The 21528-nt window shown below is 41.5% G+C and overlaps 1 protein-coding gene across 4 annotated transcripts in view; it reads right to left on the bottom strand.

Moving 5' to 3' along the window:
• rnf220a (ring finger protein 220a) overlaps positions 1-21528 on the bottom strand; it is a 162360-nt gene that overhangs the window by 60577 nt on the left and 80255 nt on the right. The window lies entirely within an intron of this gene.

The raw sequence follows: 21528 nt of genomic DNA, 5'->3' as shown, positions 1-21528 counted from the left end.
CCAATTTGAATCCAGTGTTTTATACCAGTAAGTAGTCAGTTGTGGTTAAGAAGTATCTGTGGAAAAAAAATGTAATAACCCTTAAACACACATATGCTTTTCTTTAAACACACACTGTTTAACCCAAATACAGCTTAACTTGCCGCTTCTTGTTGAGTTAAATTGGCAAATATCACCTGCTGTGTACAAAGGCGCACAGGCTGGTACACACACACACACACACACACACACACTTGACATGCCTTTTTTCCTCACATCTAAAGAATGGGAGCAAGACACATCAGCAGACAAATCAAAAATTCAATCAATCACAGGGTATCGTCATTATGGCTTATCACACGCACAGGATGTGACAGGTGTGTGTCTCTGTGGGTGTTAGCTGGTAAATTCAAACAGACACACATACACAAACACGCAAAACACACAACACTTTGCCATTTTAGGCAGAAATCCGCACACAGCCAGCCTCCCACATATACACAAAGAGATGTAAATATATGTGAATATTGTCAAGCACTACTACTGCACTTTGAACTGCAGCTCATTTCCATTACAGAGCGTGAGCAGGCAGACACGGGCGATAACAGGCCGATCGGTTGTGTAAGCTTTCATCTAACAATACACAAATATGAGCACATTGGAGAGATCACTAGATATGAAAATGTAGCCTTAAGCACACGGGAAAGCCTCTTATTCAATAAAGAGCGTCTCATCGCACGCTATTATCAGTGAAGCAGGCTCCGGGTATAAATGCTGTGCATTTCCCATTGTCGAGCGCAGAGATGTTGACAATGGCACTTCTTTGATGCTGAAGCTGAAGTCAGATATACAAATATCATAAAAATGCACACTCAACAAGAAATGCTGCTGTGAGCCACACTGACAAAAGTAATTGGGGTTTTTTTGTATTTTATTTTATGGTATTGCTGTTCAGTTTTATTTTTAATTACATTTTAAAAAGCCACAATAAATGAACTAAGATTTGATCTGACCATCTTTTAATTCCACACATTTTTCACTCAAAATAGAGAATAGTTAACTTGTGTAATGCTATGTTGCATTAATTACATTATAAAGCTGTTTATGTGATGTAAATGTACGCAATGAGTGCATGACAACAGCCAAACTGTGTTTTAATATTATACTAATGGCTGTCAAGTGCATGTTTTTAAGTAGTAATTTAATGGCCATTATTACCCTTGCTAATAAAGAAATATGGTAATCATATTGAGGCCTACATGGTGATCCTGAGCAAACAAACAAAAACATGATTATGAACTCATAAAAACATTGGGGTCATATTAATGCTTGTTATCCACAGCTCGCTTAGTGAACTAATGCACCAAAGTACATACATGTCAAGCCATGCGCACAATTTGGGAGAGCAATAAAGGTTCATGATATGTCTTTTTACGGGAACTATTAGAAGAACCTGTCTGTGTTTAAGGAATGGGGAACAGGGTGTGGTGTTCCAGGACACACAGGCTTATTTACTCCTGCAACAGCAGGTCTATTTACAGACCGAAATGAGGGCAGGATCCTTTAGGATCAAGTGCTTTCGCTGTTTGGAGGAGGAATGTTGTCAGCATAAACTACCTTTAAGCTCTCAATCAGACGCACAAATACACAAGAGCAGACAGCAAATCATCTGTTCAGGGCTGTTTAACTGTTTTGAACTCTGAATCTAAATGAAACCTGTACCCTGGACTCATGTCAGTGAAACACAAATGCGCATTTAGAGAAACCCTCACATGTCATGAGTGATTGATTTTTGTGGGGGGAAAAAGAAAGTACAGGGGGCCTGGCTCAGTCTTAATTTTGTAATACAAGGAAGAGGTTAACCCACGTTGCCCGACAGCGTAAGCTGCAGTGTGTAACTACAGCCTGTCCGTTGGCTCTCCCAAAACCGCACACACCGCCACCACAGCCCCTTTCCTTTACAGCAACGGCTCAGCAGGTGCTGGTCCTGTAACAGCGCGTAGTTACAGGAAGTGAGTTGTACTCTGAATACAGCAGAGGCAGACGAGGGAATTAGCTAACATTGTGGTGGGAGGAGGAAGGGAAAAGGAGACTGGGTGCAGATTGTGAGAGAAAATTGTTGAGAGGTGTGAAGGTGTGGTACTGTAAATCAGACCAACATAACACAAACCACAGGCCCAAAGATTCATGTTACTCTCTTCTTACTGGAAGTACACATCGCAAGCACACACACATGTTTCATAACGTACTGTTAATATGAAATAGTGCTTTGGTGAAAAGGGCCAGACACTGATAAGATGGGTGTATTATATGTCATCAGAGAGCTATGAATAATACAGACTCTATTCTATTCTATTCTATTCTATTCTATTCTATTCTATTCTGCAGTATGTGTTTAAAACTCTGTTCTCCTCATCAGCATAGACTAGGTCTCATTAAACTTATACTACTTCAATGGTCACCAGATGGCATTCATTAAAACACATACACACACACCCACACACACAAATATACATGCCATACAGAATGTTCTGCTCTATTATTCTTATGTCCATAAATGTAGCCCAGAATAAATCTAAGCCTTTTAGCCGTCTTTCACTCACTATAACATGGCCATCACCATGCACACACCAGCCATCCACCGACACACACACACACACAAGGCGTCTTCTCTATAATAAGGCCATCACCATTAAAGCTGTCAGCGCTGGAGTGTTGAGTAATATTGCCCAGAAATTACACCTCACTCACCCTGCGTGACACTGTAAGATCCTCAAACACACACACAAGCTCTCCATTTGACCCCACACAGCCAAAACTCTACATGGTTGTAATGCACATCTGCATGTGTCTCTGTGCCCGTCCTTCCATTAGGCTGAATCTGCCCCATCATGCATCTTGGGACCATATTATTTTCAGCTAGGAGTAAACAGATTACCACTGTTTGCCAAATACACAAGTGCGTGCAGTATTTTAGCAGGATCGCGCTTGTACGACTCAGAGCAGAGGATAAAATGCGGTGGGAGGTAGGCCTAGTCGAAGACACAGCCATCAGAAAAATGGCAGTTTGAAGTAGAAAGGATAAGGAACTGCCACAGGAGTTGGTGAAATGATAAAGGACGTTTGGCAAAAGTCAGAAGACAGGAAAAAATAGGGCAAAGACACGAGCAGGATACATATATCCTAAAATCATTTAAGAAAAAAAAGATATATTCTGTGTTTTTTTTCCCCATATTAACTAGAATTTTATTTACTGGCGTGCATTACATTGGGTTCTATAAATCTTCCACCATCACTGCACTAGAGGCAGTTACTGAGAGAAAACATGATGAGACGGTGCTGATGCTGCGTGAGCTGTAATAGACTGACCAGCATTCAAGAGCATACTGGCCATCAAGCGTTAGCGACAAAACTTGTGACGACACAAGCTGAGGTTACGTTCAAATAGTTTTAATGAGGAAACAATTTAATTGACTAATAATTATTGTTTTCTTCTCCCAGTTCCCTGTAATCATATTCTTCTCTGTCCTCTGGCCATGACATTCACATTAGAATCTTTGTGTGGGGTGAAATGTGGCACAAGTGCTGCCTGCGTATCCGTCTGACAGAAGCGACTGGCTCTGAGCAGCTTTCTCAAATCATCAACAACAAAAACAGACACACGCAATGTGCCTGGAGTGAGTGCTGACGTATTTATCACATTAGTATTAGCCCTTCTCTCCGTCACTGCAATCCTCACAGCTGGTGTTGACATGCAGTCCCCAGACCCCCTCAGCACCCCTGAGGCCTTGTGCATGAGTGCGTGTTTTTTTCTTCTTTTTCTCCCTGTATCTGTGTGGGAAATCTTATTTCCCATTCCCTACGGTGCTAATTTTCACCAGGTTAACAAAAAAGGAAAAGAAAGCATGAAAAAAATGAGAGGAGAAAGTTCAATCTGAAAAGAAAAAGGAGACGGAGAAAAGAGGCAGAATTAGGAGATGAGAGAGGAGGGGCAGGGGGCGACAGGGGAGAGACAAAGATTGGTGATGCCAGTTTCCATATGACAAGTGGCGATGTTATGAAGATGGACGGGCGGCCGAGATGGAGCGCCTGACCTTTCCCAAAATGCCACATGTCACCGTGCTTTTATGTCACTCCCCGCAAAACAATATGTCAGGGGCATAAAAAATCATTACGCCCTCTCTGAATTATGCTGTTACAGCGCGCCGCAAAAAAATAATCATTAAGATGACATTATTCCACATTTAACTAGCAGGAAGATGAGGATGGGGTAGGGGCGTGTGGAGTGCGCTCTTTGAATTTATGATTTGTCGTGATTTCATGAGTAAAGCAGCCGTAGTGAACCATTGTCAGTTTAGATGTACTGTTATGACTTTTATGCTTTGGCGTGGGACTTTGGGGGAAAAGCTAAGAGAACAGTGATGATTGCAGAGCTCATGAGTGGAAAGATGACTTCTCACAGTGGAGCTGTACAGCAGTCATCTCTGTGAGCTGTTGGATATAATGGTCTATTTAAAGTGAGCTTCTGAATCTGAGAGGGGAGGTCTGAGGAACATTGACTCAACAGAAATCCTGAAGGAAGACATGGAACCTCTAATAAAGATTCCACATCTGACAACTGAGCCATGTAATTGTCAGCTAACAGCTCCATAATATGTCTATAATGTAGACTTAGCATTCACTTGAATGGGGCTTTTGGGTGGAAATAAAAGCTCAGTGGAATATTTTAATAGAGCATGTCATTCAGGTATCATGCACAATTTAAATGCTACTGTGAGGCTTCCATCCCATTCAGTGTCTGCTGTTTAAAGTTCTTCTAGCTTGCAACTGTTTTCTTTTGGTAAAGAAATGCTCTGTTCTGAACAAACACTAGGTTTCAATTGTCCTTAATTAACTGAAAGGTGCTGGTTAAAAACATGACAGAAACATGTTCATACTTCATGTTTCAGCACCAGACTTGGTGCAATATAGTAGTTATATATTTGTAACAGTGTGGTGGAAACAAATCTTAGTGTAAAGGCACTTATTTTTTAACTGTAGCTTTGACTGTTATATATTGAGCTTGGTGTGTAATGGCCTTAACGCAAAAGTTAAGGGGTAACATCTTCAACTTGCAAACATCAGGGTAATTCATAAGTATAGCACAGTATAGCATAACATCTTGTTTTGCTACAATAGCACTCCTGTGGTATGATGATCGTGATGGCTATGATTAAAAAGATTAAATACTTGACAAACATTGGATGTTGAATAACTGTTGGCTGGTGGCCATGAGTTGAAAAATAGTTCCGAAATTAACACTTATCCAATGCCACAGACATTACCACAATTTCAGCTCAAGTTACATCATCAGTGTTGCACAGACATTTTTTTTAGACTTTCAAGTAAAAAAAAATGTTAAATTTTATTTTATTTTTTTACGGTTGATTAGAATAAAATAAAATAAACATAAAAGTGTTTCTTAACAGAAAGAATGAGAAGGGTAGACACTGCTGTCATATAGCTGACTAACCTCATCTACTTCTGTTCCAGTGTTTTAGCATTTAGCATTAGCAGTAGCCCTCAATTGTGACATATGAACACAGTGACTTAGTCAGCAATAAAATTACTCTTTCAGAACTGCTGAAAGAGTAATTTTATCCTCATTTAGTTGTGTTTCCATATACTGATTCATAGCCTGAGCTTACTAGGACATTTAAATCTAAGAAAGCAGCTGTTTTTGTTAGGATGTAAGTCCAGTGACTAGAACGATACCTTTATGTCAAACTGAACTATTGATCTGAGGGATTGCACAGTAGCAGTCTTTGACATTTTGCCTGGTATTTCAACTGGGAGATGTTCTGGCTTCAGACATTTGACCTATATAACCCTAAACATGAGCGCACACCTGCCCACACCTGCCCACACCTGCCCACACGGCCACACACACACACACATATATATATATATATTACTGTACACATAAATGCACACTCATGGACACTGTCCTGTCCTATCTGTGTGTGCATGTGGATGTCATCAGTTGTAATAGCTCCTGACATCAGCAGAATTGAGTTTAATGTGGATGTCCTCTATAAGCCAATCATCCAACCGGCGCTCTCCTGACTATATGGGTCAAAGGGCAAGGTGATGTCATACTTTCTGACAACATGACAAAAAGCCTAAGAGAGAGCCGGAGCATGTGAGAGCGAGATAGAGAGTGGATTTCTCATAGGTTTGGGGTGCTGTCTTGACACAGTGCTGGAGCGAACACACACACTGAGGACCTCTCAGTGCTTCTCCAAATCTGGCAGCCAACAATAAAGCACTCAGTGAAACATTTATGACTTTCATAAACAAGAGCCGGTGATTAATGTTAGCCCTCTTCTTTCGGATTTCTAATAAAGTATGACACATTTACACCCTCGGTCAACGCAGCCAAAGCCCTATTAAACATGTCTGAGAGGATAGATGGCTGTGAAGCGCACGCTGACACACGCACGCTTAGACAAGAAAAAAAGGAAATTAACCAAACAATGCCTTGCTCATGGTTTTCCATTTGACTTGAAACAAGCACCCGCATGTCTAATTTGCCATGACATTAAAAGGCTCAGTCGTCTCTGAACGGAGCACAGGCCTTCCAGCTAATCTGGGTCTTCCTGTATAACTTTGATCGCTGGGAGATCGTCTCCCACTTTAACTCATCTCTTAGTCTTATTTAGCACCTAGACTATTTAAAAAACAACAAAACTCTTTCGGTTGAAGAGCTCAGTGTCTTTATTTGCCTGTTTACATTGCATATGTGCGTATTTGGGAGCTTAGTGTACAAATATGGTTCTCCTGCAAACAGCTTTTGAGTGTTGTTCAGATTTAAAAGGTCAAAACATACCAAACTGTCTGAGCATGGAAAACTCAAATTTAATCTTCTTATTTGGACCGCTCTGGTTGCTAAGTCTCCCCACGTCCTTGAGGATATTTGGATGTAAATGTGTGCGTGTGCGTGTGTGTGTGTGTGCGGTAATAAACCATGCCATGACTCCATCTCTCCATTATACGGTAATCATCCAAAAGTAGAAGGAGACGTTAAAGTGGGAATGAGCACATCTTAAGAAGGGGGGAAAAAAAACTCGAGTGCCAATACCACAGTCAGAATGCCACACAAACTTGCGTTCACCTTTACCCTCTGTCCCAGTAACACCAGACGCCTGCGGACTGCTGTCCGTGTCGTAGTTTTATTAGTTTAACATGGATTCTATTTTCTGTTCGCCCCTCTCAAAGTCATTACCGTCAGCAGGGTCACTATAAATAACCACCCAGATGATTATTATCCAGGCTAATCACTAATATTAGCCAGATTGAATTATGCTTTGAAAGAACGTTTCATTTACCTCTAATTCGGTGTTACGCTGAAATGAAAAGAAATCAGTAAATATCCTTGTGCTGGTTTGTGCAATGACCTCGTGAAAATCACCACCCAGAAGTACAGCTGCTTTCACAAACATGTCTAAAAAACCTTTAAAGAAAGTAATGAAATCATTAGTACTCGACTTTAAATACATGTCCGTATCATAAACTGTGTGCCACAGCTTTATCCTTTTCTGTATCACTGATTCCTGAGCTTTTTTCCCTCCCTTATACAAAATTTCCCAGCATGTCTCACCCACACCGGCCCAGTCCCACCCACTGTAACCAGCATTTTGTCTCAGACTTTACCAGGAATCGCATCAGTAAAGTACAACCCAGAGCCACCCATTGTTTTACTGTGCAGTGTTGTTCTCTGAAATACTGGAATCCAGCACTTTAAGGGATAAAACTAAAACCAGATATGTGTGTGAGAGAGAAAAGTGTGGAGAAAGATTTGTATTACTTTAACTTTTTGGGGTTTGCTATACTTTATTATGGAAATTGGTGGTTAAAGATCATAGTACTGCACTTTTTTTTAACCATCTTGTTATTCCCCAAATGCATAAAGGCTTGTTTGTTAGTGGTTTTGTACATTACCGGACTGATTTTGATACATGCCTACAAAGTTATTGGCTACATCTGAAAGAGGGGAGACTGCAGAGGGGAGGTAGAAGGAGGCAAGAGAGGGTGTGTGTGAGAGAGAAGGAACGGGGAGGGTTTGAGCATGTGAGCCTGCCAGGCTCCCTGCTGGGTCTCCATTCACTGAAGCTGTTCTTTTACAAGGGACCCTGCCTGGCAGAGAGGGGCGTCCCTGCCAGGATAAAAAGAAAGGGGTGGGCAAGTCCAGTCAAGGATGCAACTGTTGCTATGTGGGAGGAAAAATACAGTAGTCTTCTTCGGTGGCTCTTAATTCAGTTTAGCTCAAGACAAGAATCACTGATGAATGAGTGAGCACTGGCAAGGCACCGGGATATATCTAAAAACAACTAGTGTAGTCCAGTGCAGTGTATTCCAGTGCATGGGTGCGGGTGGTGCTTATTGTTACGGTATGATACATATGGGAAATAAGGGTGGTGTTAGAGATTGTGGTGGTACGAGGGGGGACTCTCATTGTGAAATCCCGATGGAGGGTAATTGGAATTCAATAGGAGTTAGATCATGGCTGCTGCCTTAGTTCCTTTGAGGGAAAAGCTATGGGGGATTAGCAGTCGTTAGCCCATAGTGATGTGAAGTGGAAAGGAACAGCTGGCTCTTAGCTAGCCACATGGTGTGTGTGTGTGTGTGTGTGTGTGTGTGTGTGTGTGTGTGTGTGTGTGTGTGTGTGTTTGGGTGTGTGTGTGTGTGTGCTTTTTGTGTGTAAGCAAAGAGATAGTAAGCAAGTGAGTCTGTGTTTCACCTTGTCTCCTTATGTGTGTTTGTTAGCAAGGAGGTGTAGCACTCACAACGATGGCTTCAACTTACATGCATTGGTTTTAGAATAATGGCTTTTTCCTACACTTGGGACAGCTTATTACTTATTCTATTCTATTCTATTCTATTCTATTCTATTCTATTCCCATTGGATCCTTATTGCCACCTCAACAATGGAAGTTTCTAGACTGTGGGGAGTCTGCTAAACTGTCAGTCCTGCAGTGTTTTATGAGCACGGAACACTTTGTTATTTTATATAAAAGCAGGCAGGCAGGTTTGCTGAATACTTTTGCCATTTTATGTGGGAGGATGAAGGAGGGATGGAGTGAGGGAGGGAAAGAGCTAAGAAGGAAAGGTGGAATAAACAGGCCTATTAGACATCCAGCCTGAGGACGGGGCACGTGGCTCCATACTGCAACGAGCCGCGACCACCGGCATAATAATGCACAATGCTGAAGGAAGACCTCGTAACTCTGATGCTTTTATGTGTCTCTGGGTTAGATTACACCGTATGCTCCTATTGATTTGCTAACATGGGAGTTTACAGGACTACCACGACCTGCGTCATGCAGAAATAACATATTATCACAATTTCTTTCTTTCTTTTTCTGTGTTTTTTGGCATGTTTCACCCTTGATGTGAATGCTTTCTTATGTTTCTAACGAAAATTCAATTCGAACAGCGAACATTCCAGGCAGGACAGTCACAGGAGGTTCCCACTGTGGCTGTCAGCCATGCACATGCAAGTTTAGTCTTTAAATGGTAAATGGCCTGTATTTGTATAGCGCTTTTCTAGTCCCTAAGGACCCCAAAGCACTTTACACAACCAGTCATCCACCCATTCACACACTGGTGATGGCAAGCTACATTGTAGCCACAGCCACCCTGGGGCGCACTAGGCGAGGCTGCCGGACACTGGCGCCACCGGGCCCTCTGACCACCACCAGTAGGCAACGGGTGAAGTGTCTTGCCCAAGGACACAACGACCAAGACTGTCCAAGCCGGGGCTCGAACCGGCAACCTTCCGATTACAAGGCGAACTCCCAACTCTTGAGCCACGATCGCCCGTAGTCACAAACATAATGGCTTATCTGATGACTAATAAATAAACTTTGCAAAGTGAATAGAGCCTAAAAAGGGAAACAATGACAAAAATGTAAAATTAAAATTTGTTAAAGTAAAATTCAAGGGCAGTTGAAAGAATTGATTCAAAACACTTGGATTTCTGCTCCAAAATGCCACATTTTCCCCAAATACTTCAGTAGTTGGTTTATCATTATGATTACATTTATGTAGTACATCCCAATCAACACCTCTCTTATGGCTTTATGTTAAGCATTAAACTCAGGGAGCTTCCTTAACATGATAGCAAAAAAAAAAGAAAAGAAAAGAGAAGTAAGAAAAAGCAGCACTGCTACTGACAGATTTTCAGATGATAGGCACGGCCTCACGAGAGACCTCAATTCAAACACTGTATGGGATATATCAGACCTTTGTCTCACCCCCTCTGGGGTCAAAACGACAAGACCCACTCCTCTCATCAATGTCATGTTCTCTCTCCTTCAGTCTCTCTCCCTCTCTCCCATGCCATCGCTGCATTCAGCCAGGTCAGACTATTAAATGGTAGAATACATTAAAGGCTGGGTCGGGGTAAGGGTGGGTAAGAGGGGTGGGGGGGCTAATAGATTGGAATATTATAACCATACAATAATTTCATGAAAAAGTCAAGGAGGGATCATCGCTCTTATTAACTCCAAGAGAAATTGAGGCTGAAAAATTGTCAAATAGAAAATGTTAATGCCAGGCTATACTACATGTAATTGTGGCTGCACCATTCCCTGGTCTGGCCCCATTCATGCCACTTTATTAGTGGTAATTGAGGATATGAATTATAAATGTGGGGGGGGTGATTTTTCTTCTCCTTCTCATTGAAAGTGAAGCGTAATGACCACTGCCATTGTTTAACCTTCATAATCGTCTGTTCTCATTTCTTTGCTTTCCTCTTTCTCTCTTTTTTTCCCTTTTAACTTCTTAAGTACTCTTTTCTTTTATTCATGCCTCTACTTTCCCATCTCCCCCTATTCTCTCCACTCTCCATCTCTAACATTTTTCCTTTGCTTACGCTTTCCTTTTTCTTCATTTTTTCTTCTTCTTGATATTCTTTAGTAACCCCAGGCTTTACCTGTTGTCCCGGTGTTCTCTTACCTGTTTTGTCTTTCCCATCACCTCCTAGTCTCCTCACCTTTACTCGGAGAATTTATTTTCAGTGTTTTTGCTGAATTTGAACTTCACCAGCTTTAAGGTGGCATATGTAAGACACCCACACAAACAGGGAAGCAAACACATATAACAGCACACTCATGTGAGAGGGTTGGCAGTGCTTTTTACCTTGGTGTGATTGCATAATAAGCTCCAACCAATGATGTGAATGCCCCAGGCGATGGATCCAGCAAAAAGGGGGCGAGAGGTTTTCCTGGCATTGAATCTGAGAAGTTCACTTTTTTTATTTTTTTATTTAGGCTTTTTAAAGATCAGCAGCTCCACACCTACCATCCAACAAAGTCCATTAGCCCCAGCCTCTCACCCACGACCAGTCTGCTTTTTATTTACAACATCAAACGTTTCACTTCATTAAATTACCTTTCTTTCCCCTCCCTCCCTTCTTGCGCTCCCTCGCTCTCCCTTTCCCCTCATAGCTCGCCCAGTTGCATTAAGTTGAAACATGTTTTCTGAAACAAAAGGACGTGGGGTGACGGGGGGATAAAACAGCCCTCCGATGCAGTCTGCAGTGGTTTTATAGGGGGAAATAATGGGTAATTGGGAGAAGGTATTTAATAGGAAACCGACATTGCGCTGTAATGTAACTGTTGTAAAAGGGAGGCTCGCTCAGTCGGTGTCTCTGAAATGTGGACGGCTGCTACTCACTATTTTCTGTTGGAAGGCATCAGCTGCCTGTTAAGTGGTGATGACTGTGTGAGTCTGTCCTGGACACACTCAAGTGTTCACGTCTGCTTGTCTACGTCTTGCACTGCCAAGTGGACAAAAGTAACACAATTTAACCGAACGTTACTGTAGCACGAATGGCTTTAGAGTTGAGTAAAATCTTTTACTGCAGGTGAATGTCAGCTTTCCCTTAAAAACATTTTTTAACCCGTTGCCATTTGCTTGCCCCACACAACTTTAAATGAAGTGAAATTCAAACAATGCAATCTAATTGTTCCCTTTCAAAGACTTTTTACACCATTGATTATTGTTTACTTGATCTAGCTCCAGTCTCCCGCCAGACATGCAAGATGTTGCATGTGAAATCCCTTCTGAAACCTAAATCTTCTGCTCAGATATTTTTTTCCCCTCCAGCATTGATTGAGAGTTTGATTTGATCTGGGTCCCTCATGTACTGCCACATCTGCAGCATGTACTTGTGTGTGAAGCGGGCGTCAGCTGTGTGAGCATATAAATGAAACTAGAGAAGAGTGAAAGCTAAACATTCTCTAAGATCAATATTCCAATATCTAACATCAGGGAAGTCCAATAAGTACAACGCCAGGGACACTTCAATGGCAACATCAAGGCAGCGGGGTTTACGTGCTCACACGCACACACACAAATACACACACTAACGATTAGAAGGTTTCTGATAGTGATCAGGCAAGCGCCATAAAATCCATCCTACTTAGGAGAACGGAATAATCCATTTGGGGGAAGGTTTCAGTACGGTCCATACTAACCATGTCACGGTGAAGTGCCTACCAAAAGCAATGGGGATAATTTGGCAAAGTTTTGAACCAGTGAGCTGAGGTCATATTGCCAGAAGCAGAGATAAGAATTAGCAATCAATGTTCATCAAGATTGTTAACATAATAGGCCTAAGGCCAGCAAATGCGACAGAATGCTGGGGTTTATAATCATTGTCCAGCTACACACTGGTGAGCTGTATAAACAGTAATCGCTTCAGCTGTTACTTTCTGCTCGGCGTTCAAAGTGATCAGAACAAAATTATTTGAATGTGGAGAGACAATCCAGTGTCATGACTGCTAAAAAAAGGAGGCACCATGCAGGAGAACATGGCCGTGCCTCAGTGTTGCTCATCTTTCTCCCAAATTATTAAGTAGCTTCCATTCATCTTGGACATCTTTGTTTGGACAATAAGCAATGAGGCTGAACTAATGACCCTTATTCTAATCACATCAGACTCGAGGCAAAGGTGTGTGCATCTATACAAATGTGGTTCTGTGTGTGTGTGTGTATATATGAAAAGCAGTGACCCCGACAGCCAATGGTCATCGAAACACTGACCAGTCCTGGTCGATACCCTCTCAACCACCTAACCAATTGCACCCACCCCCAATCATCTCACCCGCCTCCCTTCCCACAAAACCCATTCACAGCCTCAATCAATGTCGAATTATGGGTTATTTATTGAATAATCAAGAGGGAATCACGGGTCCGGCCGACTGACTAGCCCGCAGTGCCTGACAATAGGGAAATAGAAGGTAGTGTTGGTGGTGGGGCTATTTATCAGCCTAACTGCCATGCATGCGTTTGGAATTAGGGTAATCAGTTGGCATGTAAACAGTAGGCCTAGCAGCTGGCTGCCAGACTGCTGGGCTATTACTCACTTTCCACTTATCATGGCTCATGTCTGACTGTGTGGGCGCGTGTGTGTGGATGCATATATTGGTTAGAGGTGACTAAGCATGTATTTAGGGACTGCTGCTACTTATGTTTGCTGTGTTGGCTAGTATATGCACGTAGCTCAGCTTCTTCATGTGATTTAACAGCAGTGGCAGTTTAACTTCAACGCCAGGGATGTCAAAATCATTTTACATCGTGGGCCACATACAGCCCACTTTGAACTTTTTGGGCCAGTGAAAACACCCCTTTCTGTCATTTAATCCTTGTGATATGTTAATATTTAATTTAATTCAGGTCATTTTTTTAATAGTGCCAATACACAACAACAGTCACCTGAAGGTGCTCTATTTTAAAATATATAATATAAAGTAACATATGGAAAAGAAGTGTAATTTCAAGAAATGCTGCTGTGGTAAATGACTCCTTGGGCTTGAAATACATACATTTAATCTTCTCTGTCTTCATTACTCGGGGTGTCTTTTGTGTTTTTTTCCTTCCATCACACCCAACTTGTTGTGGCAGATGGTTCACCCCGGTTCTGCTGGAAGTTTCTACCTGTTAGAAGGGAGTTTTTCCTTCCCACTGTTGCCCAGTGCTTGCAACAAGGGGTCGTCTGATTGGTGGGGTTTTCGCTGTATTTTTTTTTATAGGGTCTTTACTTTACAATATAAAGTGCCTTGAGGTTACTGTTGTTCTTGTGATTTGGTGCTATATAAATAAAACTGAACCAAATGACCATGGAGAAGGTCTTCATCAGTAAGAAAACCTTTCATATATATTTTTCTTCTTTTTAATTCCTTTTGTTTAACATGTATACATATGACAGTCACAAGTTTGAAAATTAGCCGCTATCACAAAGATAAACATGTGGACAGACCTGAAAATGGTGGCGTGGCCAAATTGAAAAGAAAAAAAAAGGATTCATAATCAATGCACGAAAATCATCTGGGTTAAGATTTGAAACCCAGAGTCCCTAGGCCACTTGTAAACTAATCTGCCAGGGCAGCCCTTGTGTTAGAGGTCAACAGACATCATTACAGTGGGTGTGCAGGGGATAGAGGAGAGGGCAAGGCTGCATATGTGTTGGTGTGTGTGTGTTTGTATGAAGGGCAGATGAGAGGGCAGGGTTGGCTGCTGTGGGAGGATCGTCTTTCTCCCCAGATCTTTGGCCTGTGAGGATTGGCTGCATGCTGCTGAGTTGAGGGTGGGAAGCTTATTCTGACAGGCAGGACGAGACCTGGCAGACAAGACCTGATATGTGTTTTAAACACCAAAACAAACAGATATTAGAGAGTGCGCTGAAAAGTATCTTAGTCCGAGTCTGTGTCTGTGGGTTTGAGAAATCTGTGTAAAGGGACAAAGATATGTTTGTACCACTGAATGTGACTTTGAGATTCATAGTTGGACAATAAGGCTGCTTTCCAGCTCCCATAATGCACCGTATGTACCTTGCCCCAGAGGGAAAAAAATCACAAGTTCTCTCTTCAACTTATCTCCTTAAACACTTTGTAGTAGAGGTGGGTGGATAACGATAGTATCGATACCAACGCTAGCATTTGTATTGGATCGATACTAGCATGATAGGTATTGATATTTTGTTCCTATCCTCTAAGCTCAGTGTGTAACCCACTGAATTGTGTTAAAGTTACACCTCAAACATGCTCTTTGAAAGTAAAAGTCACAGTGATTTCCTGCATGGGCAATAATGCCTCTGTGTTTAGCTGATATCAGACCGATAACAGCAGTATTGCACAGCACTAGTTTGTATAATCCTATCCACGTTTTTGTGGTTAGAAGCACAATATAGTCACAAAGTCATAAAAGTAAAAGGCCCAGTTTATTTGCTGCTTTTTGCTTGCCATTGTACTAACATCATAACCAATAAACATTTAAGTTTAATTGTTTATACAGATATATGAGTGCATATGCACTACAACATGTGCCCAATGGTGGCGAATCGGGTTAAAGCTATATTTTTTTAAGGGTCTGTCTCTTATTAATAAAGCGCTGTCTTAGTAAGTTCCACTTAAACAGCCCTATCAATCTGCTCCACTTATGGACTCCATAAATTACAAGACATTCACAATGCTTCACTCATGCTCTGGTTGCAGTGAAAGAAAGAAAACAGGTAAATAAAAATAAGTAGGACAGAAAAGGAAAGAGCGACAGTCAAAAAGAGGAAGGAAAGCAGCTGAGAAGAATGGAGCAATAGTGAAGCAGTAAGAGCAAAAAAGAAAGCAAATAACAACGGTTTCTTTTATTTTTTTAATATCTGGGCATCCCTATACATATCTATCTATCTGTTTATCTCCCCCTCTCGCTTTTAAGTCCTCTGTACTGTCGACACTTATTGCATGTCGCCATATTTTCATCCCTCAAAAAGCATTAGAAAAGCCGATGTCAGGGTGGGGTAAGTGAATTAGGATTGGTTTTTGCCTCCCATGGCCACAGAGAGAGGTAGGGTTACCCACAATAAGATCAGAATGAGACCAATTTTGTTTCCGTTGCCATTCAAAACAAACAATGGGCACCTAATAGCCCTGCAGCATCTGTGGCCTCGCTCAGGCCAAAACACACATGATGGCCCTGGTCGATAGATGCCGACAGCTAGATGGACGAGTGGAGTGGCGCACAAGAGAGCACGTGCACACAGAGGCAGCCACACACTTATGTAGTCAGACAGGCCCGCGTGATTTTTTTCCCTGATAGCCGCAAGCTGCCTGGAACGCTAGTTAGCGGTTGCTGTAAAAGTGGTCTGAGTGCTTCTGAAGACACCGATCATATCAGGAAAACAGGAGAATAGAGGCTTATCGACTCAGAGAGGGTGACAGACAGGGAGGGAAGGGAGTGAGGGGAAAGAGGGAGCAGGATTGGTGTTCAGGCCTAGCCACCACATACTGTAGGTGATCTAATCTTGGAGCATTAAACTGACAGACAGCCCACAATCAGCGGTGACCATTTGAGGATTGGGAATGGATACATGAACGCTGAAGATTTGTGTTTAGTTTCTTCTTTTCTCTTCTCATTAAATTCTGAAACTTTTCAAGAACCGATTCAGTGTAAAGCTCCATTTCTCAAGCAAAATTGCCAAAAATCTTTAGCTCTTTTACCATTTCCACTCAAAACTCAGGCTAAAACTGCAATTCATTTCTAAATAATATACCATACTACAAAGAAAGAAACTAGCTCTCCTTGCTTTGCTGAAAAGAACCACTTTTCTTGACTCCAGCATCACTTGTATGCACTTGGTGGTTATATATGAAACAAAAAGTATTTATTTGCATCGCACTTCCTCAAATGCACTTAAAAAGAACAACTTTCTCTGAATTTTGCTGAAATAAGCATCTTTGGCTTTGAGTCAATTGTTGCTCAGCCCAAACAACAAACAACAAACATGCATGCTGGAAACTTTATAGTGAACAAAATAAAATTGTATTATTTATTTATCTACTATTTTCTGGCATCTAATAAAAAATGGATTTGTATTTTATTTAATTACTTTTTGTCTCCTGGATGCCTAATTCCTTCATTCCTTCCTTTGAGTCCTCTCCTCTTTGCCTTGTTGGGAAAACAGAGACTAGCTAAATTGCTGTTACACCATAAAATCTATAGGTAACTCGAGGAAATGCAGTTAATAATTTGTGATAACAATGAAAATGTCTCACCAGGTCATCCGCCCCAGTAATACACCCTCTGGGTTCTACTGCAAGTAAGTAAGGATGCGCTACGTACAGCAGCCCGACCTCATGCTGGCCTCAACTAATGATATTAGGACACGGTGACGTTGTAACAGGGTCATCCGTGGTGCACCTATGCTCTCACATACAGACATCCACATGCAGTGAATGAACTACGGACACACACACAGAGTCTCGAGTCCCCTGGGTGAGCTGTTAAAGAAGCTCTCCTCTTTGGTCACCTCTCATTACAGCCCATTAGTCAGGTGGTTTTTCAGAGAGTGTGTGGGGTCGCCCCTCACTGGCTAACAAGTGGGGTAACGGTGTTAGGAAAAGAAAGGCTGAGGGAGGAGGGGCGCAGTGCTTCCACCTGCCCACACATACCCTCGGGGTATCGATTGCAACCGCTGTTTCACCTTTGCCTCCGTGACCTCCCGAACGATGTGTTTATTTACTCTACCACATCACCAGATGCAAACACACTGTATGTCGCACACGAAACACATCTAACCAACAAGGGCGTTACAGAGCCAAATAAAGTGGCCCCAATGATGCTGATTTGGATAACCTTTAGAGCACACTGAGAATGACGTTAGCTTTCCTTATGTTATATAGCTTCACCTGAGAATTTATGGAAGTAGGGAGCACAAAGAAAAAACTTTTTTTTTCCTATTTTAATGGCAGAATATCATTTATATTTTTGTATTACACAGTTAACTAAACTATATTTACCTTTTGGGCTGGTTTATAGTATGCTGGTATTCAGTCTGCTAGTATCTAGCACTTCTTTCAAATATCTAGCATTCCTTGCTGAAACATTGACAGAAAGAGAAAACCTGGGGCTAAAAAAAACAAGGCTTGCTGGTTTGGAGCTGTGAAGTGTGCCAAGATAACAGATTTGTTTAAGCAGTCTGTAAGTAATAATGAGGCCAGTGATAAAGAGGCAGAAACATTAAAGAGAAGCAGAGAGAACAGGTGCTTTGTCATGCTTATGTTATGTAAAGTGAAAGTGACAAATTAACTAACTTAGTTAGAAGACATTCTGTTAAGCTTTTGGCTTTCACTGCTTGGGTCTTGCCTCAGGTTTGACTTGATGGACAAACTTTCTGAGATATTTATGCAAAATTCCTCTAAAGTGTAACAATTTGATCATTTTTGCCTATTTATTAAATTAATACGGCATGAAATGCTTTACTGCCAGCCAAGCAGTAAACATGATTAATCCAGCTTTCAGGTAAACATGTCTATGAATGAAGCTTAAGCTTCTATGTCCTAACTTTTATCCCTTCCACACCATTTGAATCGTCAACCCGATGTGTAGTTATGTTTCTCAGAAGGTGCACGTCAGGTTAGATGTTAACAACTTCTATTCTACTTGCCGTTAAACAAGTATTAGGGGGAAAAAAACCTTGTAAAAGTAATAAAAAGAGGATAAAGTGATAGACTGTGTTCACTCATGTTTGTCCATCAGCAAACATTTCCAGACTGATCTTTGCTGCCAGTCCATTCCGTGGTTTCCCTGTTACTTGTGAAGTGCAAGGTTAACACCAAAGAGGTCAATGAAGAATCTAGTTTATCTGCAGCCGGAACCTGACATTTCACATGCATCCTCCCACCTTGTTGTTTTTTTCCTCACAATGTTTCCTGCACTCCCCACCCCCAACCCCTGCTTTTCCTTTTGACACTTCAGCTGATAACATTATAACACAACGTGGATGGGCCTTAAGATACGCAACATAGACTTTTATGAGTCTGCCAACCCCTTGATGAACTTTACTTAGACCTGGGGTGTGAGAAAGGTAATGCATAATGCTGCTGTATGGTGAAATATATGGAGTAGAGTTTGAACCCTCATGCAGTAGTTTCAACATGTCCGCTGTGCATATTCACTCCTTCATCTCATTCCTGGAATGACCTTGAAGGTTAAGCTGTATACTGCAGACTCTGATAATAATACATCTGGTGATGTTTCTGGTGTTGTATAAAAATTGTATACAAAATGCCAGTCACCACCACAACTGATCTGATACTGGTATTCATGTCAATTTGAAAAACAAGATCACAGAACAATTTACAGAGTGAAAAGACAACCACACTGAACCGTGCCAACAAGGCAAAAAAAAAAAAATTGAAGACAAAGAAAAACCCTTCAAGAAAACATAGCTTGCTGTCCTTGCCAGCCCTTAATTAAGTTTTTTCTTTTTATTTGATTAATAATTAAACATTTTTAAATCTCCATGAAGGCAGGAGTTATTCAGCACTTTTGAACATCTCAATAAAAATCTCAATAAAAACCCAGCACAAGATTTGGTAACAAGTCCACTCACTTTCTTTTAAACTCTTTTTAGGCATCGATCAATCACCCACAAGAAGACTGCTTTATTTCTCATAACTTTTATCTAGTGGCTGTGTCCTTCTGACTGTTGTATGGTGTAGCACATACAGTTTACAGGAATTTATTGGAATATCTTTGAAAATAGTGGATAACAGTGATGTGGTTACTTTATGATGTGATGTCATACATTTGTAACCATTTGTAACCAAATGATCATTTGCATTTTTAAATCTATAAAATGCACTCAATCTCCTCATTCTGTTAAAATAGTGATCCTCAAGCGCCTGGGCCTACCCTGGAATCTGACGAGCAGTCTTCGGATTCTTTCACTGAAAACTGAAAGAATCACCACCATTTCCCTTCCATCATCAATGATGAAATCCAGTCAGTCTGACAGAGGCGGTGCACCAATCTATCAGCAACGGGACTTCGGCCAAATTTATATCAGGAAGTCATCGCTCTGTGTATGAAGCATTTTATTATTACTAGTGACTATAAGGATATAAGACTGACAATATTACTGGTAATATAAAAACGCTAATTAGATTAGCTAAATTACCTCTGCATTTCAGTTTGAGGGCTGGGCAGTTGGTTGTTTAGGGGTACAATACAGATCTATAGTGAGTCAGTTGGGGAATGAATGAATACCTAAAAATAGTGAATGATAACTAAATTGATGTAAATTTTTGTGTTATTCTGAAATAGTCTGCGCATGAATGCATATTTGTGTACTACAGTGGGTACAGGTTTGTTTGAGTCATCAGCCTGCTAGTAGCCAGGCAGGCTATCCATAGTGATTAGTAGTAAAAATTTAATGGGGGATCCATACATATGTCTATCTGTCAGCTTTACGAGGGCGTTTATACAGGCGAGTCTTACCATGCCAGTCTGGACTGCAGACAGCCAGGACACAGACACTATTATCCTCTCTCTCACACGCAAACACACACACACACACACACACACACACACACACACACACACACACGGCAAGAGTGTCTCTTTCTGTCATGGTTTCTTTTAGCGGTGCCACAGGGACCAGTACTGTCACAGTGCTGTCAGCGCCGGGTGCTCGGGGCCCTAAATGAAGGCATCAAGCACTCTCATCCCCCCCTGTAATAAAACCCAGTCAACAAGCCCCTGCCGTGGGCAACACATTATGGGCTTTTTATTTCCGTTTGGTCGCCCCAGCCTACAGAATTAAAGCCTAGTTTGGTGAATGAAGGACAAGGTGGTCCCAAGGTCACAGCAGAGCTAGAGGGTGAAGGAAGACACTCCTTGATTTCAAACCAAAACGCACAAAAAGAGCGCTCAGTGCTCTGAAGAATCCAAACGCAACGTTCAGTATAAAAAGCTGACGACCCGTGGTTATGGGAAGTGCACAATGTCAATCATTTCAGTCAGAAGAAACCAAAAGGTTGCTATTGCTGTCCCCATTTCTATCCTGAAAAGCTGAAATAGAGCTACAAGCTAGCAGCTACACTAATTAGGAGTGTAGGTTGGCAGCTGCCCAACATATCCACTGTGACCCTGGTGATCTCTTTGCCCTACCTGTCCTATTAAGAAGGAAACAGGAAGCAAATTATCTCTGTGGAAAGGGTCAAGGGTCAGTTCATGTTGTTGTGACGGAGCGCACTAACTGGTGGCATGTTTAAAGCACGTTGTGTGCGTGTGTGAAAACAGGATACTTCATGCGGCGGTATTCTGTAATGAGAGGAAAAAACAGTCGAGGTAGAGAGTGTAAACAGCGACAGGTGTTTTGTTGGGTTAGAATTACCAAGACAGACACACATACACAGACACACACTCAACACACCTGTGAGAGACCATCTGGCAATGCTCTGGAGAAACTATTGAGTGTTTTGTCTTCTGTAGATGACAAGATTATCCAATATGGTGGAACTCCACATGCCACCAGTAAAATATTAGCCCTCAATTAGGCAGATTACTGAAATTCTACTAGTGGGACTGTAAAAAAAAGAAAAAGAAAAAAAAAGGGTTTCTTTAATCATGTCCACGTCAAATTTATAACAAGATCCAACCATGAACTAATAATTTGCGTTTTTCATATAATATGAACGATACTAGTTTTGAGCCAGTCTGTTAATT

Source organism: Haplochromis burtoni, unplaced genomic scaffold (assembly GCF_018398535.1).
Source record: "Haplochromis burtoni strain Fernald_Lab_line unplaced genomic scaffold, NCSU_Asbu1 Contig_547, whole genome shotgun sequence".
NCBI classification, from domain to species: Eukaryota; Metazoa; Chordata; class Actinopteri; order Cichliformes; family Cichlidae; genus Haplochromis; species Haplochromis burtoni.
This window is presented reverse-complemented; position numbering and strand designations above follow the sequence as displayed.